Consider the following 16,624-nt stretch of genomic DNA (forward strand, 5'->3'; position numbering starts at 1 on the left):
CGTATGTGGCAAGTAAAACTAACACATCGTAGAACCTTCATCAGGCGACTTCATTGGGGCGACGCGTCGTATTGACAAAGCATTACGTTGTGGACGATCATAATCATCTGTTAAAACTAACTCTTTATTCCCACCGGAATCGTGGATAATTATGGTAGTTATATATACGGTGATCAGTCTGGTCAAATTGGCCTTTTTTTTTTTTGGACAAAATGTATTTTGTAGATGTACCAGAAGTATGACCATTCAAAAACCAACTCCGCAATATGCATCAAAATTTCTTCTGACTCTAGGACGGATGAATCATAATCTTGAAGCGCAGAATTACTGCAATGTACTGACTTCACTAGCTACAATCATGGCGTTAGTTGTTTTAAATAACTGACATCTTCGTTTGAAATCATTCGTGGACCAATTAGTCCTATCACTGGCCGATTTAATTTCATTTCATGAGACTATATAAGCTAGCAACATAGGCGTCTTCCTTTAAGAAGTGAGCCTACTTAAGGCACATAGTAACAAAACCTTTGACTAGAGTTGTTTTCAATGGTAGCGTTAAATAATGCTAGACTTACATAGCCCTACCTAGTCCAATCTCCTAATGAAATTACCTAATGAAAAAGGAGATAATCGATAATACTAACCATTTTTTTTACCTGCATGACACTTTCCAGATATCTTATTAATAAGTCACGCTACTTTTATTCTAATGGTTAAGTTAATTTTAATGAAAGCGTGTGATAAATATTAGTGATCATTTTCATTAGTTCAATGTTATACCCAAGCGTTACGTTTGTAGGATAAACTTTCAAAAATCTTTCTGAGGTAACTACAAGAAGATTTGAACGTATTTTATTTTTTGCAAATTTTACCTAATGTAAATCCTCGTTGTCGGGTCTCACATGTTCCATATACCTTACTGCAATCGAACCATTGGATTAAGCATATAGTATAAGCTTAAGCGCGACATGTTATGAGAATAAGGGCATTATTTTTACATAATCCATCAACACGGGAAAGTAATTTTTTGTTATTGTTAGCTTCACCCCCCAAAAAAAACTGGGTTTTTTTCTTACGTCCAACCCACTGCCATTAGTCTTTCTATACAGAACCCTGTTATTGTTAGACACGTTAGTTTTTTAGCACCTAGCAGTCGTTAAACCTTAAAATCGTTAAACAGCATTTCATATATATATATATATATATTGAAATAGGTTGACGAATCGTTAGTTCAGTTATTAAGGAAAGGTTTGTGTTGACGTATGATGTAATCAAATGTGTGTTAAGCTTATGCGGTTTTCTCCCGATGGAAGATTTGAAATAATGATAATACTGCGTACCTTTAGCGGGTAACAGCCCATGTCTAATAGGCTGTCGCGATGTGCGCATGTGGCTCTTGAAGGCTATCGTCTTCGCTCGTGTGCTATGCTCTATATATATATCAGCTCTGAGACATTTTGATCGAACAAATGCAGTAGGAGACAAACTTATTGTACATCGCAGAAGTTTAGCTTTTTTTTTTCTCTGTGCATTAGCCGGAGAAATGTTCTACTGCGTGGCAAGCACAGTTCTCTTATATATATGGGGAGGCTAATCTCTAGGTGCAGGTCATCGGATCAAATAGCAGATGATCAGCTTAGTTCAAAGTTGTAAAAGGGAAATTTATTAGAAAGTTAATTCTGAAACGCTGTTTTCTATTCTCCGCACGGTCATCATAGGAAACTGGGCCTGTCCGGTTTCAGTTGGGTCCGTCCCGGTCTTCCCGTCGATATTCGTCATACACCTGTGAACATATACGAGGCTCGCTGTAGGACATTCAGTTTTACTTTTGCCTTTCAAAGATGAGAAGCTCTCACTCCTGGAAATACAGTAAAAAAACATGATAGCAATGCAAAAAACTCTTTTTCTTCAATCGGTACACACGCTATTATCACTATAGCTACATTATCGAATGATGATTTGAAGCCACAACTATTTTACCCACATTCATTTAGCATATAACGCATATATGATTTCAATGTAGAGCCATGAGTGAAGCTGATGATCATCCACGAATTATTGGGCCGACATGGAATAAGCAGTAACAACTCGAGAACGACGGCCGTGAGAAGTTTGTCTCAATACACTGAAGCATGCACTTCGGCTACCTGTTAGAACGCGCGACAAGGTCGCTGTTGTCACGTATTAAGAACGCAAACCTAGCAACCTTTTCATCCACGTTAAAAATAAAGTAGTCCATTCATCAGGATGATTAACACAGGTCGTGAACGGCCCTCATAGACCAATATTTCCTTAAAAGGATTTCTCACATTACTCCTCGGAGCAGAATCTGGGGCCGAGGAGGACATCTATGTAGAGTATATATAAAGGCCCGAACACGATTTGCGGTTAGTGATACTTCAATTAGCTATGATATAATGTATAGAAATTAATTTATAGTCATATTGTAAGTAGTCTGTCACGACTGGCATTAGTATTTTGTTTCATGTGAATATATTGTTATGCCGCCTAGTAAATGACGCTGCATACAAGGGTAATTCGACTGATGCTATACCAATACCTACGCGATAAAGCTAGTCGTTTCGAACAACATTGATAGATTCCTTAGCAAAAAATATCTACGATTTGTGGAATAGCAACAAAGATGGCCTTTAGAGCATCGGGAGTCATCAGTTTCATATATACCTTTGCTAATGATGATCCATGCAGCGTAGGCTGAGGTCTACATTGAGCGATCTAAGAGATCGTTCAAGAATTTTTCAACATCTTTCTAAAAGAGACTCACAATGGGTGACAGCCAATGTCTGATATGAATCAAGTGAGGAGATGAAAGACTAAGTAGCTGCGATCAAATCACTCACTAATCAAAACCGACTAAGCGAAACTAGTGGACCAGCCTTAGCACTGACGCAAAGTGAGGCTGACCCATCACTCATCTCCACTATGCGACCCAACATGTGGGCACCTGTGCATGGGTAGCTCCTGGGACACTGCACGAGAAAACGAGTTGTTGCCGCAGTGCCGTTTTACTCGATCGGTCTTTTAGCTGCTGTCGCACCTCCGGCTCCCGTGGTTCCCGTTGCCACTGAGGTAGAAATATCTGCGAAGAAACTAATTGTATAAGTGATCTTCCGAGCAGCTGGTCACACGCCGGCAGCGCTAGCTGCAGCCTCAGCAGGGGCGAACAGCAATAACGACATCTGCAGCAGTACAGGGGTCGCAGTGGCAGATATCGAAAGCAAGTATCGAAAACACCGGCCTGTGTATGTCTGGGCTAGTCTGACCCTGCAGAGCTATGATGTTTATGGCGGCGGATTGGATAGAAGGACGGCGGCAGCGGCGGCTGCGGATAGTGATGGCTAAGAGATCTATCGCACTGCACCATCGAGGCGGGAGTCGACCGATTGACGAGCCTCAGGCAGACGTCCAGACCCAGCCACCACGAATGGCCGACATATAGACTCCTTGACACACAAACAGAAACATGCCCGGTCACACGGATATCTATTGGAGAGATATCGGGTGTCGTGCAAGGTTATACGGGCTACCTCAACTACACGACATAAGACGCTACTGAACACCGGCCGGCAGAATGAGCAGCAGGTCAGGTGGGACCGAACAGTCAGTGCAAATGTCATGAACAATCGACATCAGGAGTACACCAACACCCAAAGCTATGAGCCCCAATTTATGAAGAACTTTTCGTTGAAAGTGTGCGCAGCCGTAGGTGCAGATGGATAGTACCCAGACGACTGGCAGTCAGACGGGCGTTAGAAAAATGAACATGAGATGAACCAGTAGCTTTGCAATTCGGCTCTACTTTAGATATCATTTATAGCAAGTTCAATAATGTCCTTAGTTTATAATGTGGCTATAGTGTGCACTGTTTTGAGAGTGGGATGAATGATACGTGAGGGCAAACAATCGGATAGAGCTATAAACGTTTCTAATTCTACGATGATTATGACCGTTATTGTAATTTATTTTTAAAAACATCGAGGACATGTACAAAGCGTCCTATAGTTTTTGTCTGCGAAAGCAACTTATACAGGTTTCGCTTAAACCAACATCAACGCATAGCGAAATCATATTGGAAAAACAAAAGTATAATAATAGCTGTTAATAATGTCTGTTTATTAATAAACACCATTTCGAACGGCTCAATAGAAGTATACTTGATCTAGTTATGTACTAGCGTTTTCAGATGAATTGTAGGCGTGAACTGTTTTTCTTTGTTCTTATTTCTTCATCACTAGAAAACTGGTTCCTCACTTTCTTACATTGCGACTATATGTAACACTCAGGTATAATAAAAAAATGTAGTAAGATAAACCTTATTTCATGTTTCCCATCGAGCCTGCTCAATGCTCTGTTTCATTAGAGAGGTCTACATCTCATGCGCTGGTGCAAAAAATGGTCGAGCCAAAAAGTACACACGTATCTCTGCAGAGACAAACATCTAATCAATACGAGGGATTGGACAAGTGGGGTATAATTTTTCGATATAGAAGATATCGGGGAGTTACTATAATGCTGTACGCAACGCGGCCGCATCATTGACATGCAGACAAGATAAGCATTGATGCAGTGTTACCCGTCATATAGTGTTTACAACGCGCAGTTTTAACAGCCATAACAAAAGAATGAGGCTTTCGTCTGTCAAATAAGATTTTTTTCACTGGTTCATTAATGAATGACAACACAAGCTCAGAAACCGAAACGCAATCAACACTAACGGTGTCAACTCTGATCAACAACAGGCGTCCGAAATTAAAGGTACCAAAATAGGTGGGGCAGAACTAAATTTATTGAGCGTTTCAGATACAGGTGCAACGTGTACATGTCGGCGCCAAATGCAACGTTCTTAGAAGCTAGTTACCTTTTCAAACTGGTCAGCTTACAAAATCAGAACGGCTGGTCCACGCGCCTAATTCCGACTACAGCTAGCCAAAGTTCCTTTGTCACGACATGAATTTACGTACACGAACACCTCCGCATCTTTACTGACGTGTGAATATTTGCAATGACTATAATGTTGTTACTATGTCTATGCAGGTTCGTGTACTACCATTGCGTTCAACCAAGGCTTTCCATTGATCTGCTCTGCTTTCCATGTCTTGCTCGTCCATTGTTGATCCATGCAACGATCATCATCGATGCTAGCGCCCCCGATGCTGGCGATGTTGTCATCGGTGTCGGCAATGGCCACCCAATTCAATAAAATGACGATAGCGCAGAATCGGTAGCGAATAGAGGCTCCGTTTCTGCCACCTACCTACGCCCGTTTCCTTCGCGTTGTCGCTTTCTGCAAAGAGCTTCCTGGAGGCTATTGGTTTGAACGAAATCTGCAAGTGTCTGCCTGCCTGAACAGGCGAGTACAACGCAGACTGTGAGAGGTATGGGGGCTCTAAAAATGTGCAAGAGAGAAGGACGAAGTACGACGTCGAGAATGGACGGTATTTATCTGTCTCCCCAGGCGGAGGCGGAGCCGAGGGCATCCGTTTCACAACGAAGCCAGTAATGGCACGGGTGAAGCACCGTTTCCCCTCTTAGGACCCTGATATTCCCTTCTCGGGCCATTGTATCAGGACCAGCTACAGCCTAGTCGCCGGCTACATTTCGTCGTTTGCCCACTTTTGGCCCCAGTTCTTCCTCCTTTTCGAAAATAGGGCCTAGACACAGGAATCGGAAGCAGGAACGGAAAAGTGGATAGAGATGAAGGGGGGATGAAACCGTGTGTACAAGAAAAGGGCTTCAACGCTACCACGAACGAACTCGAAGAAGAAACGAAGAATCGTTTTACAAGCGACAACGGCGACGCGGCGGCTACCGCTGCAGTTACGATACAGCGCGCAATTGTTATCTCCCACGCTGCCCTCTCTTCGTTCGTATCTGTCTGCAGGAGGCTTCGCTTTTGGACAAGTGTCAGCGAAGAGAGAAGGTTTTCCTCCTCCGCTATGTCCTCTTCCTCTTACTCCTCTCTATCAATGCCCCACCCAACGTACAATCCAACAGTAGAAGTCGATTCGCATTTCTCTGAAACCTCAAGCTAACTGCTCTCGACGACTGCGGTTTTCGCTTTTCTGGATCTGCCTTAGTTTGCGCTGTCCTGCATAGCCCTGGCCTGCCGCCATCTTACACACGTATAGGCGTATGCGTACCACATAAGACCCAAAGAACGGAGTGAGAGCACTATTTTAATTTACGCTTTTCTCCTCATACAATAATATTCTGAGACCTGGCGCGTCGTATAATGTTAACGCCACTGGAGATACGTAGAATGGATAAGGGAACTAGTAAAACGGGTAACCGCATAATGCGCAAAGTGACAGTGCGGTTGAATATCTTGAATTACGTCAGGGCTTATTTACGATCCCAAAGAGAATCTCCGAGTCTCATGTACATGTTACTACGTTAAGATTTTGAAAGTGCCGCCTTTATATTATTTCGCGGTTATGAATTAATACTGCCTGCCGTTGCGAAATACACGTCCATACGGTGACGCGTCAAGCACCTCACAGGAGTTTCCCTGTGGTTATTTTTAAGTCGCCATTTATTAACGGGCTGTATATAATTCGTATGAGTACTTTTAAAAAGCTGAATGTCAACTCAGGCGGAAGGTGAGCATCAAGCGCAAATCCTTAGTTCCTCTGTGTACAGAATCTGCGTCATGTAAAAAGAAAGAAATATCCAATTCTTTGTCCACGTGTTAAGATAAGACCGAATGCCCCAAAAAAAAGAAAGTTCCTGCTCCATGATGATATCGTCGGGACGCTAGTGTCATCATGAGCCACCCGCTCCTCCGATGAAAAGGCGCTCCAATGGTCAGCTGCGGTAGTGGCCCGAGTCCACAAACAGAATCCCTCTAAAAAACTTAGATTGACATTTAAGCAGCAAATGATGGACCAAAATAAAACGAAATAAGGGCATTGTGATGATGTTCGCAAAACAGAAAAATCCAACGATGCTTCTGTTACTTTCATATCTTCGAACGGCTCTCACAATCCGCATTTAAAGGCCTATTGTTGTTTCGGGAATGGGCGGATCGTCTAGGAGCTTGGCAAGGAACCGCAATTTCTCGTCCTGCGAAGGCTATACCACTTCCATGCATGATGTCGACAGGATACGAGCATAAAGACTGCTGATGACTTGACGCTGCCTTAGATGGCGGGCTCAGTTAGCGAAAACCTTGGCCTCCCTGTTCGGTGATTGCCATAGTGATAACGGAAACTTTTGTCGAACAACGTGTTAATAAGCCTTTAGCCGACATTGCTCTCCTCGATACGAAAGTAAATAGTGGTATGCTAGGAGTTACTGTTCTAGATTCATAGTGCAAGGTCAGCACTGCGAACCCTATATGTTTTTCCATCATATTCTCTTTGGTTAATTTTTCTTTTGATTTATTTCGGGAAACAAATTAATGAGAAAACGAAAAATATATTGTACAATTATGGTTTAAGTATAAAAGTAGTCGTTCTGAAGAATATATACGTATAGTATATGGGTTAACTTTTATTTGTTTGGTTTGTTTAATCAGGCGCTGTAGTAGTCGAAGTAGTAATAGCTTTTAAATTATTTATAGACATTTATTTTTTTCTAGAACTATTTAATCTACCACTTTAGTATATATACATATAATTTTAAAATTTTGCTTATGTAATACTCAGTATTCATAGATAATATAATAGAGTATTTTGAAATATATATTATATAAATAAAATTAAACCGCAATTCTATTGCGTTGCTATTGTTAGCTATTGGATAAAAAGTAATAATAATAACTTTTATTTAAATGTACCAATTTTGTTTACATTTAACTGAGAACGTTATCATAGTACTGTCTAAAATGTAGTCAATTGTCAATGCCTCGTGTTCTTACCACGTACGGCTGATGGTTTCTAATAACAACTAGTATATTTATGACACATTTTTTTAATGGTCATATATTACATGCATATAGGTGAAAATAGCTGGACCGGACCGCTACGACGTTAGCTGCTTTGCAATTTACGGCTTTCACAACAAATCATGTACAGACGCATGCTCTCATGAACCTAACGAGAGGTACATTTATAGCAGACGCAAGAGGAGTCGTGACAAATACCATGCAGCAGATAGCACCTTAACGCCGTCGCCTGCCGGAAGCCTGATATACCGTTTCTCTCGTAGATAGCATTCAAGCCGTAAACTCCTAAGCCTCTGGTTTTTTTTACGCGTATGAACGTTACAACTCACACAACATATTAATGAGTGATCATCATTTATATAAGATATATTACTTATATTTTATTGCTCAGTGTATTTTTATATAAATGCGGCGCTAACAGTGTACCGTAAAAGGGAATACGTATTACGTACTACGCGTGTGTTTTAATTTAAAGAATTTGACATTTTCAGCATTAGGTCTTCATAATGGACAATATTGTCCGTGCCGTTGACAGTGCTGATTTCATATATATTACGGTTACGGTGTGACGTAATTATTGTAATTTAATAGTATATATACATACATGTTGCAGTAATATATCTTTTCTCCATTGAAATGCGTTATCAGGATCCTGACGGCATACTGGCCAATTCTATCGAAACAAAATGCCTGGATGAAGTGTGCCCCACCAGCCTCTTGCTCCACGTCACATTGGAAGAGGCATTATCGCCGTCAGGAGAACAACTCGCGGGCAACCTGCATGCACCTTTAATAGTCGTCCGCCCACGATCTCCTTTAAGCCCGACTCGCCTGACTGCTGACTCCGAGCTGTAAATCGTTTCTCAGCGCGAAGCTCGATTTGGAATCGCTTCCGGGACTTCGAACTGCATTCCTCGAGATTCGAATGAACCTTCCTCTTTCCTTAGCACCCTCACATGCTTCCTGCACACCCTCGCTGTACTGAAGCATCGGACATAGTACGAACGCATCGCAACGCAGCAGCACATAGAGAGCGCTCGCTGGAATCATGACGTCCTCGAGGATCGGCCAGCGAAAGCTTTACCTCGAGTGAAAACCATCCACTGTCAATTAAGCGGTGATTGAATTTTACGCTCGAAAAAAAGAACTGGGCTGCCGAGTCGAACAGCTGCGGCTGTTATGTTCGCTCGCTTAGAACTGCCGGCAGTCAAGAGCATCAGCGAACCAAGTTCCGATTCCAAAACCAGCAAACTCCCTTTTTGGCTCGTCCAGCAGGGCCGCAATAGAAGTCGTGCCTCCGAGGGCAGGCAGTTTCATCTGTTCCTCTAGGGAACAAGACACTCCGTGGCAAGCAAGCGGCGAACTCCAACGTATGCTGTAATTTTGCAATGGGTCTGAGGGTCGCCTTGGCCCGGTCCTAAAGGCGGCCCGAAGCCTCATACGTCGCCGCCAAGGTTTCGGTGTTGTTTTGCGAGTTTTGCCTTAAAGAACGCCACCGTACCAAACGCTTTGGTGGGCTCGCTGCACGGCAGTGCCACGAATAGACTCTTGGCGCCAAGGCTGCCCCCCAACTAATACTGTATCGCTGGCGCTATCTCTCCCATCACCACCCCACCAATGTCAGAACCGGTCCGTTTCGTAAGGGCCCAGTCCGTTTCCGCAACGAGCCCAAAGAGAGGGACCGTAAAACCTCGCGTAAACATTATATAGCTACCTTCACCCAGCTACCATACGCAGTGGAATCCCATTGTGTATGTCCGCCAGTAAGGGAATGCTATGGCGGCTGGTATCATTCTATGCCCGGCCACCGCCGCGTCTGTAACAACTGCGATGTACGCCAGAGTCTAAGCTGCATGTCGTCGTATCTATGCTATTGCTGCTACTGCTGCTGCTGCTGCTGCTGCTGATTTGCAGAAGAGCCGAAGCAGAGGTAAAATAAAATTCGCAGACAAATTGAGTTTGGTCGTTGGTTAGTTGCTGGGACCAGCGCCGGCAATACCCGGACAGATTGACCGAAACGGCGTTATCCTTCAGACAGTATGTATTGCAATAGCGCTGCTCTTTCGTTGCTTGGCTGGCATGCAGGTAGCGAGCGAGGGCGTAGCTAGCTCAGTAAAATGTCGGATATCGGAACTTGGCGAAGGATGTTTGAACCCAAGTGCTGTGTGTTCGAAAAGGGGATTACCTCGTGGAAAACTTGCTTGTCCTAGCCGAAAACAGATTTGAGAACAGACGTACGTATAAGCTTTCGAAACACATACGCCAAAAGAAGGCGTAGAGAAAGTGAGACTGTAAAGTCTTAGGATTGCCTAACAGACGTTTAGCTCAAAGAGAAGGAAAGGTTTCTATGGTTAATAGTTGTTAATATGGTTTCTAGATGTATTGCATGGTTTGCTACAGCGACGCGCGTCGTAGGGAGCATGTATACAACGAAGGTGACGTGTATACATTTTCACAAGTTGGTTTTTTCTAAGTTTTTCTGTTAGATTTTCTAATACTGTCATGCAGAACGGGTCTAATTTCGAATGTTGACTTGGCAGTATAAATCAGAAAGCTCAAAAAAATACATATTTTAGATATAACGTATTATACGCTTGGCTATGGAATAAATAGTCATGAAGAAATAGGCCATTTACCTCTTCTATATTACTATTCCAACAAAATTATTTTGTATCTGGTAAATTATCCTATGCTAATTACATCGAGTTACGGTTACGTTCATAATCGACATAGATTTGATAAAAACAATACAAGTATAGTAAAAGTAATACCAGGCCATAATCAATGACGCTCAGTTATCTGTCATCGATATGGCGACGTCAGGCGATGAAAATCAAAGACTCATGAAAAAGGCGATAAAAATAAAATGATCTCTTCAATCGCTGAGTACTAAAATTTTGACGTCTATCTAGCGTTTCGCTAAAGGTTCACATATAAGTACATAGTTCTCGAAATTAGGACGTATTAACATCTTACCTTAAGGTAGCGTTCCGCTCGTCTACAAAAGCCCTCTCGTCTCGAACTCACGAACAATCTGGCCCTTCTAACACAAATGAACTTTTCTTCTTTTCGCATCCGCAGCGCCGATACAAAAGGTACAGTGGCATGCTTTGGACGTGACCTAACTATCAGGTATAAAGCGTCACTGGTTATACGTTCGGCGTAGCCGAAAACGGTGCTCCGCTGACTTCACAACCGCCTACAATGACACAAATGCACGTTTCTCGTCTTGAGTGTCCTGTTTTCCTAGCCCGATTGCGTTGGCCTCATTTTTAAATTCACAGCCTCTACGAACATTACCCACCTATTCATCCACCGCGAGAGATCTCCTCCCCGATTTTCATTGTAGCCGTTTCACAACGTCGAATTCTAGCAGTCGATTGACGCCTGAGGTCGCAGCGGACGTCACAATATGGATCGGATTGGAACGAGTAAACCGACGGAGCTTTTCGACTATAACTGCTTATCAGAATTGCTGCGCGCAACGGTAATAGTACTGTATCTTTTTGATATTAGGTATACGTTTTTATCGTGCCTTAAATATACGTATAATATTCTCTTATTGTCTGAAAGGCGTTAGATCGAGTATGTAATGTAGACTGTCGCTAAGGGACCGTTTTTCTCGAATTGAGGTAATGAGGTACCAGATGCCGCGCACACAGTGTTCTAAAAATGCTGGCTTAATTTTTCTAATAGGCACAATTAATGTTGTTACATGAGTGTACCAGCAACGAGCGTTCCGTAGTAAACGCAATATTAGGGTTATAATTGGGTTTGTATGTACGATTGTAGCCGCCGCATCTGTGTGTTAGTCTGCATTGGTCTAGTGGGGTGTTCAGCTGATTAAGGCACCATAAAGCAAATACTTGCTAAACATGACACATGAATTAGGGTAAGTCTAAAATGAAAAAAAGAGGGGTGAAGTACGCGCTCACCCCAATTAATAAATCACATAAGTAATCTGAAACGGTTCGCATTTTGAAACATTCCGAAATGAGTTGCATTGTTTATTATAGTGACTCAAAACTCGTTTTTATGCTTCTTGCAACAGTACAGGGCGTAGCTACCCCTGTGATAATTTGACAATTTTCATTCAATAGCAATCTACTACTTTTAGCCAACGACTGGAAAAGGTTCTACATTCCAGGTTCGTGTAAGTCTTAGATTATACTTTGGACCGCCCTTCCGTAACGGCATTTAAGTTTTTTTAATCATAATTTATTATAAAATGCAGCTTAGAATTTTTAGTCTTACGTCGCCATAGCTATTACCTCGTATGCACCATCTCACACGATACAACGAAGTCAGGGCATAATCCTTTAAGCAGCCATCCGCGCTTCATTCAACTGCAGTTCTTGGCAGCGATACACTCAACGCAGCGCCACTGTGTTCTTGTCCGTCACGTTGTCCGTGGCCGACAAACGGTGCCAGAAATAGGACCCCCTTGGAAAAATGGAAGAGGGTGAGAAGAGTGGAAAGGGGCCAAGTAGGCAAATGCAAATCGATGACGGCACAAGTTAAGCGTTAAATATTGATCATCAATAGAAAATCTCATGTTAGATTTGTTGAGCAACTCAGCTTAAACCAATAAGACTCGTAACGCAAGCTTATCTGGATTGGTTTTCCTTCAGTGGGATACGTTTTAATCAGCATTCATTCTGATTGTTAGTGGTCACGATCAACCTCACGTTCTAGTTTTGCCTCATCGCGGTTATCGGAGTGACCATGATTGATTATCAGCAACTAGAAGCCTAGAAAAGATCTAAGCGTCAAACAAACCGTCATAATGTATAGAATGCTGTACACAAACACGCAACTAAAGGAAAATATTTCTAGCCAATGTACTAATCTTTCCATCAAAGCATACAGGAATGGAACAAGAAGGGCATTTTTTACAGCATTTGAATCGTTCGCATTGCTTAGGGTAGCTCTAATAACATAGGTGGAAATTAAGTTGAAAAAAAAAACGATACAAACATAGGATAATTTTGCAGTCGTGCTATATAGATAGATAAATCGATTTGGTGCAGATCGTCGCGTTCATTTAATCAAATATCAAAATCGAAGGGTTACCACTTCTGTATTATGCGACGATGGATTTGGAATTAAAAATAAATATTAGGCTTCAAAGGCACGGTTAAGGCAAAAAGAAAAATTTCTACGAGGAATACCGACGGTTAATTTGAATAGGCCGTGGAGCCTAACAATCAAGCCAAACAGCACGAGAATGTCGCCAGCATTTAGTAGGTCGACAATGAAGATACTTTTGGTTTCCCCTTTTATGCCTGCTAGCGTGAACAGGAGCTAGACCCGACACCCCTGGCGGTTCAGGTTTGTCCGTGTATGAGCTGAGGCCTTGCTAACTGTATCTCACATTCTATTACAATATCAAATAAGTACTTTAGTAAAATTATCCGATTTATTGGTCCCATACCAACTTATCAAATATGTCATAGAGGTATTTCATTTACTAAGGAAGTATGATTTTGTCCTGATTATTTAAGTTAATGGATTCGTTGCGAGCTTTTGCTACCAAATATCTCTATTTCATTCACGAATCTCGTATGTATTTGATTGTGGGAAAAGTCTTAACTGTTTTTAAGCCTAAGTTGAAGCAAATTTCCCCCACTTTTTAAAATAACATCACTAAACGAAATACGCGCAATTTTAGCCAAGACCCTCCTTTTTTCTGGTTACATCATAATTCTGCGACTGTAGAACTTCTGTAGGTATCTAAGCGAAAAATTGCCACAAGTTATTCTTGCATTTCTCCATTGGAACTAGATCGAGATTATTAAGAAAGTTTTGCAGAGAACAAACTGGTTGATAATCTGATAGTGCAAGACTCGCGCTATATGGCGGGTCCAATAATTTCCTATTCAAATTCTCTCAATGTAGCCTGACGTTATCATGGTGGAAGGCGACGCCTTTACCGTCTACTAGTCCCTATAAATTTTTGTAGTGATTTACTGTAATCCTCCATAGAGACTCGAATCAATTGCTTTGTCAGGCGACAGATATAGCTTCCCTATTTCACAAAACACAGCATCACTTGCATTGACCTCAAACCATGCTTTGCCGAGCAGCTTTGTTCAATTGTCGTATGTGATCTACGTTTCACCACCCGCGACTAACCATTTTAAAAATGGCTAAACTCGCTTGTGGGTCTGTAGAGTTTGGCGGACGGAAATACGATTGGGAAAAATCGTTTACATCAGTTCATGTGGCACCCAATCATCGGGTTTCCTTTGCAGCCAGTTGTCCCCAAATCGTCGAAACCTATCTGATAGTAAATGCTTTGTTCTTATGTAACTCACGTGTCGGTCCTACTCAACCTTCCCCATAATGTGATGAACCTTTTGTGAAATCAGCCTATTATTATGAGAAACGTCTTTTACAACGAAACCTCCAGCAAAGGCGACAAGATCACCCTTGAATTATTTCTTCCAGTAACGAACTTTGACCATAAACAGCGCAAATATTTTATGGCCTAGATCTCGTTTATGTCTTTATCGTCATAAAATGGTATAAAATAGCAAGTTTTTGCAGAAATCTCATTCATATTCTATATATTTACTAGTGCCGAATGTCAGCTTCTAAATGACACCCACGGCGACCCGACACAACTCATATTATCTGAAATTTCTATCTATTTAAAGCTATATAACTGGACATACGGTTAATACTTTTTTAACAACCCAAAATATACTCTAATCTTGTTCATAGTACCATCGGTGTTAGATGTCCTGATCAACATTATCCGTCCGACGGCTTGGGATTGTTTTGTGATATCATCATTCACTCTTCGACTAACCTTTCTAAGCGCATTTGTTTAAGTAGAATATATCTAGCATTCTCCAAATCGCCAACCGCACAAAAGAGAATAACCGGATCCTTACGTGTCTCCAGACAGTCGTATCAGTTCTTTAGATGATCATCCCTCGCGCTCTGATCGATCAGGCGTCCGGCTCTCTGAAGTTAGCAGCGAGCCCTGATCCGCCTCCCCGCGATCTCTTGAAAAACTAAATACGCTCCTGTTTGTTAGCATTTCTTTTAGCTGCCAGCCGCATTGAGTGTTTTTCAGAAACAGCTTATTATGTACCATCTGGCAGAGGACGCATTATCGGAAGAACTATTGAATTTGGCGATCCAAACAATTTGAGGCATCCCTAAATCAGATCAGGCAAGTTCTTGACAAAGGACTATGCGTTGATTGGTTCGTGTTCACCATATAAATATGGCAAAGAAATAAAGCAATTCTTTTAAAAAAAGAACATCTAAATGGATCAAAAAACAAAATAGACGGTTAAGGAAATTATGCCCCGAGTCATCTGACTATTATTGTGCAGTTCGTATTAAAGTAAGTTATAAGTGTATTGAAATTTTATTGATAGTGCTTAAAATAAAATAAAAAGATAAAATTAAACAAAGACCGAACAATTATAGAAAGGTATCTGAGGATCCCCAGGTTGTAAGAAAAATCTTCCTCTAGATCCTGTGGGTAACGTGATGATACCGCCGATTTTTGGTAAACATATCAGTCCGTCGACGTTAACGTGTACCTTATCACTGGTTAAAAATGGCCAACGCTCGCCTTTAATGTAATAAAAAAATAGCTTTTATAAAAAGTACATGCGTAATGTGGGTAATTGAATCCTAAATGAACCGAACCGCAATTTCCACCTCTTTGCTAGACTTGCTAGGCGTAGGCAATAATAGATCAGGCGAAATAACTAACGGCATAAACATTTTTTCTAACAGATTTTCGGTTCTTCAAGTCAAACGACTCAAACGCCAGTGATGGCTTCTACCTAGGCCACGTTAACAAACCTCCTTGTAGTTGTCTATGTCTCGTTAAACAAACCGTGATGATGGGATGACACAGCAGATGGTCTAATCACCACCCTGATGGATGGCTTACTATTGACGCGTGTGCATTACAACCTATTGCATGCTCGTTTATTTAGTAGGCTATCTTCGCCCACCAGATGTGCGCCATGGATGGTACAAATGCATTTCATTCAAATAGGCGTTAGGCTTACCTTTTCGTTCTTTTTCCCTTTCATACAGCTTGTCCTGTCATCTCTTCTTCTTTTCCTAAGCGGCCATAAAGCGCGTCGCAGACAAACACGGTGTCCAGTGTTTTTGTGTGACTCAGTTTCACTAGGCTTCTCCTCGTCAATGCGACAAATACTAGTCTTTACTCTCGGAGCTTTGGCGGCATTTGTTTTAATCCCTAGTCGATGAAGTAATGAACACTACTTAACCTCTATCGCAGAAGCCAGTGAGCTAGGCGAACCGCAACTCGCTGTGTGTATTCGTTCGTTCGCTTTATATCAAATAGGAAAAGTCTATCGGCTGGAAACATGTTAGGCATTATGAGAGTTTCTCAGCTTTCTTTTCTGAGTTCTTCTCCGTATTGCGTCTGAGCGTTACGTTTGGAATTGTGTTGAGATCCAACCAGCCTTGCCGCTTGTCGTGCTCGGCGTTGCGCTTGGCATAAGTGCTCGCTTGCTGTGCCATTCTTGCGTCCCTCGTGGAGAAGGAAGTGAATGCTTTATTGTGTGATAAAACGAGCGCATAAACACTCGGAATTGCCACGAGTGAATGGCTTTTATAGAGATGCTTTTTCTCCAAAGAAGCCTGGCCAGGGCAAGTGGAAGCCATATGCGTTACTGCTACTGCGGCGACGTAAAGCCACGAAGCTACCACTATGAA

At 42.0% G+C, this 16,624-nt stretch overlaps 2 long non-coding RNA genes across 2 annotated transcripts; both read right to left on the bottom strand.

Moving 5' to 3' along the window:
* Positions 1-1,553: 1,553 nt before the first annotated feature.
* Positions 1,554-11,402, bottom strand: LOC111254875 (uncharacterized). The gene is made up of 3 exons (XR_002675248.2): positions 11,211-11,402; positions 10,883-11,105; positions 1,554-1,783 (listed from the first exon to the last, which is right to left on the bottom strand). It is a non-coding gene; the product is annotated as an uncharacterized LOC111254875 (long non-coding RNA).
* Positions 11,403-11,997: 595 nt separating this feature from the next.
* Positions 11,998-16,312, bottom strand: LOC147754621 (uncharacterized). Its single transcript, XR_015317329.1, has 3 exons — positions 15,949-16,312; positions 14,806-14,928; positions 11,998-12,349 (listed from the first exon to the last, which is right to left on the bottom strand). It is a non-coding gene; the product is annotated as an uncharacterized LOC147754621 (long non-coding RNA).
* Positions 16,313-16,624: the final 312 nt, after the last annotated feature.

Source organism: Varroa destructor, unplaced genomic scaffold, assembly GCF_002443255.2.
Source record: "Varroa destructor unplaced genomic scaffold, Vdes_3.0 BEIS01000007.1, whole genome shotgun sequence".
NCBI classification, from domain to species: Eukaryota; Metazoa; Arthropoda; class Arachnida; order Mesostigmata; family Varroidae; genus Varroa; species Varroa destructor.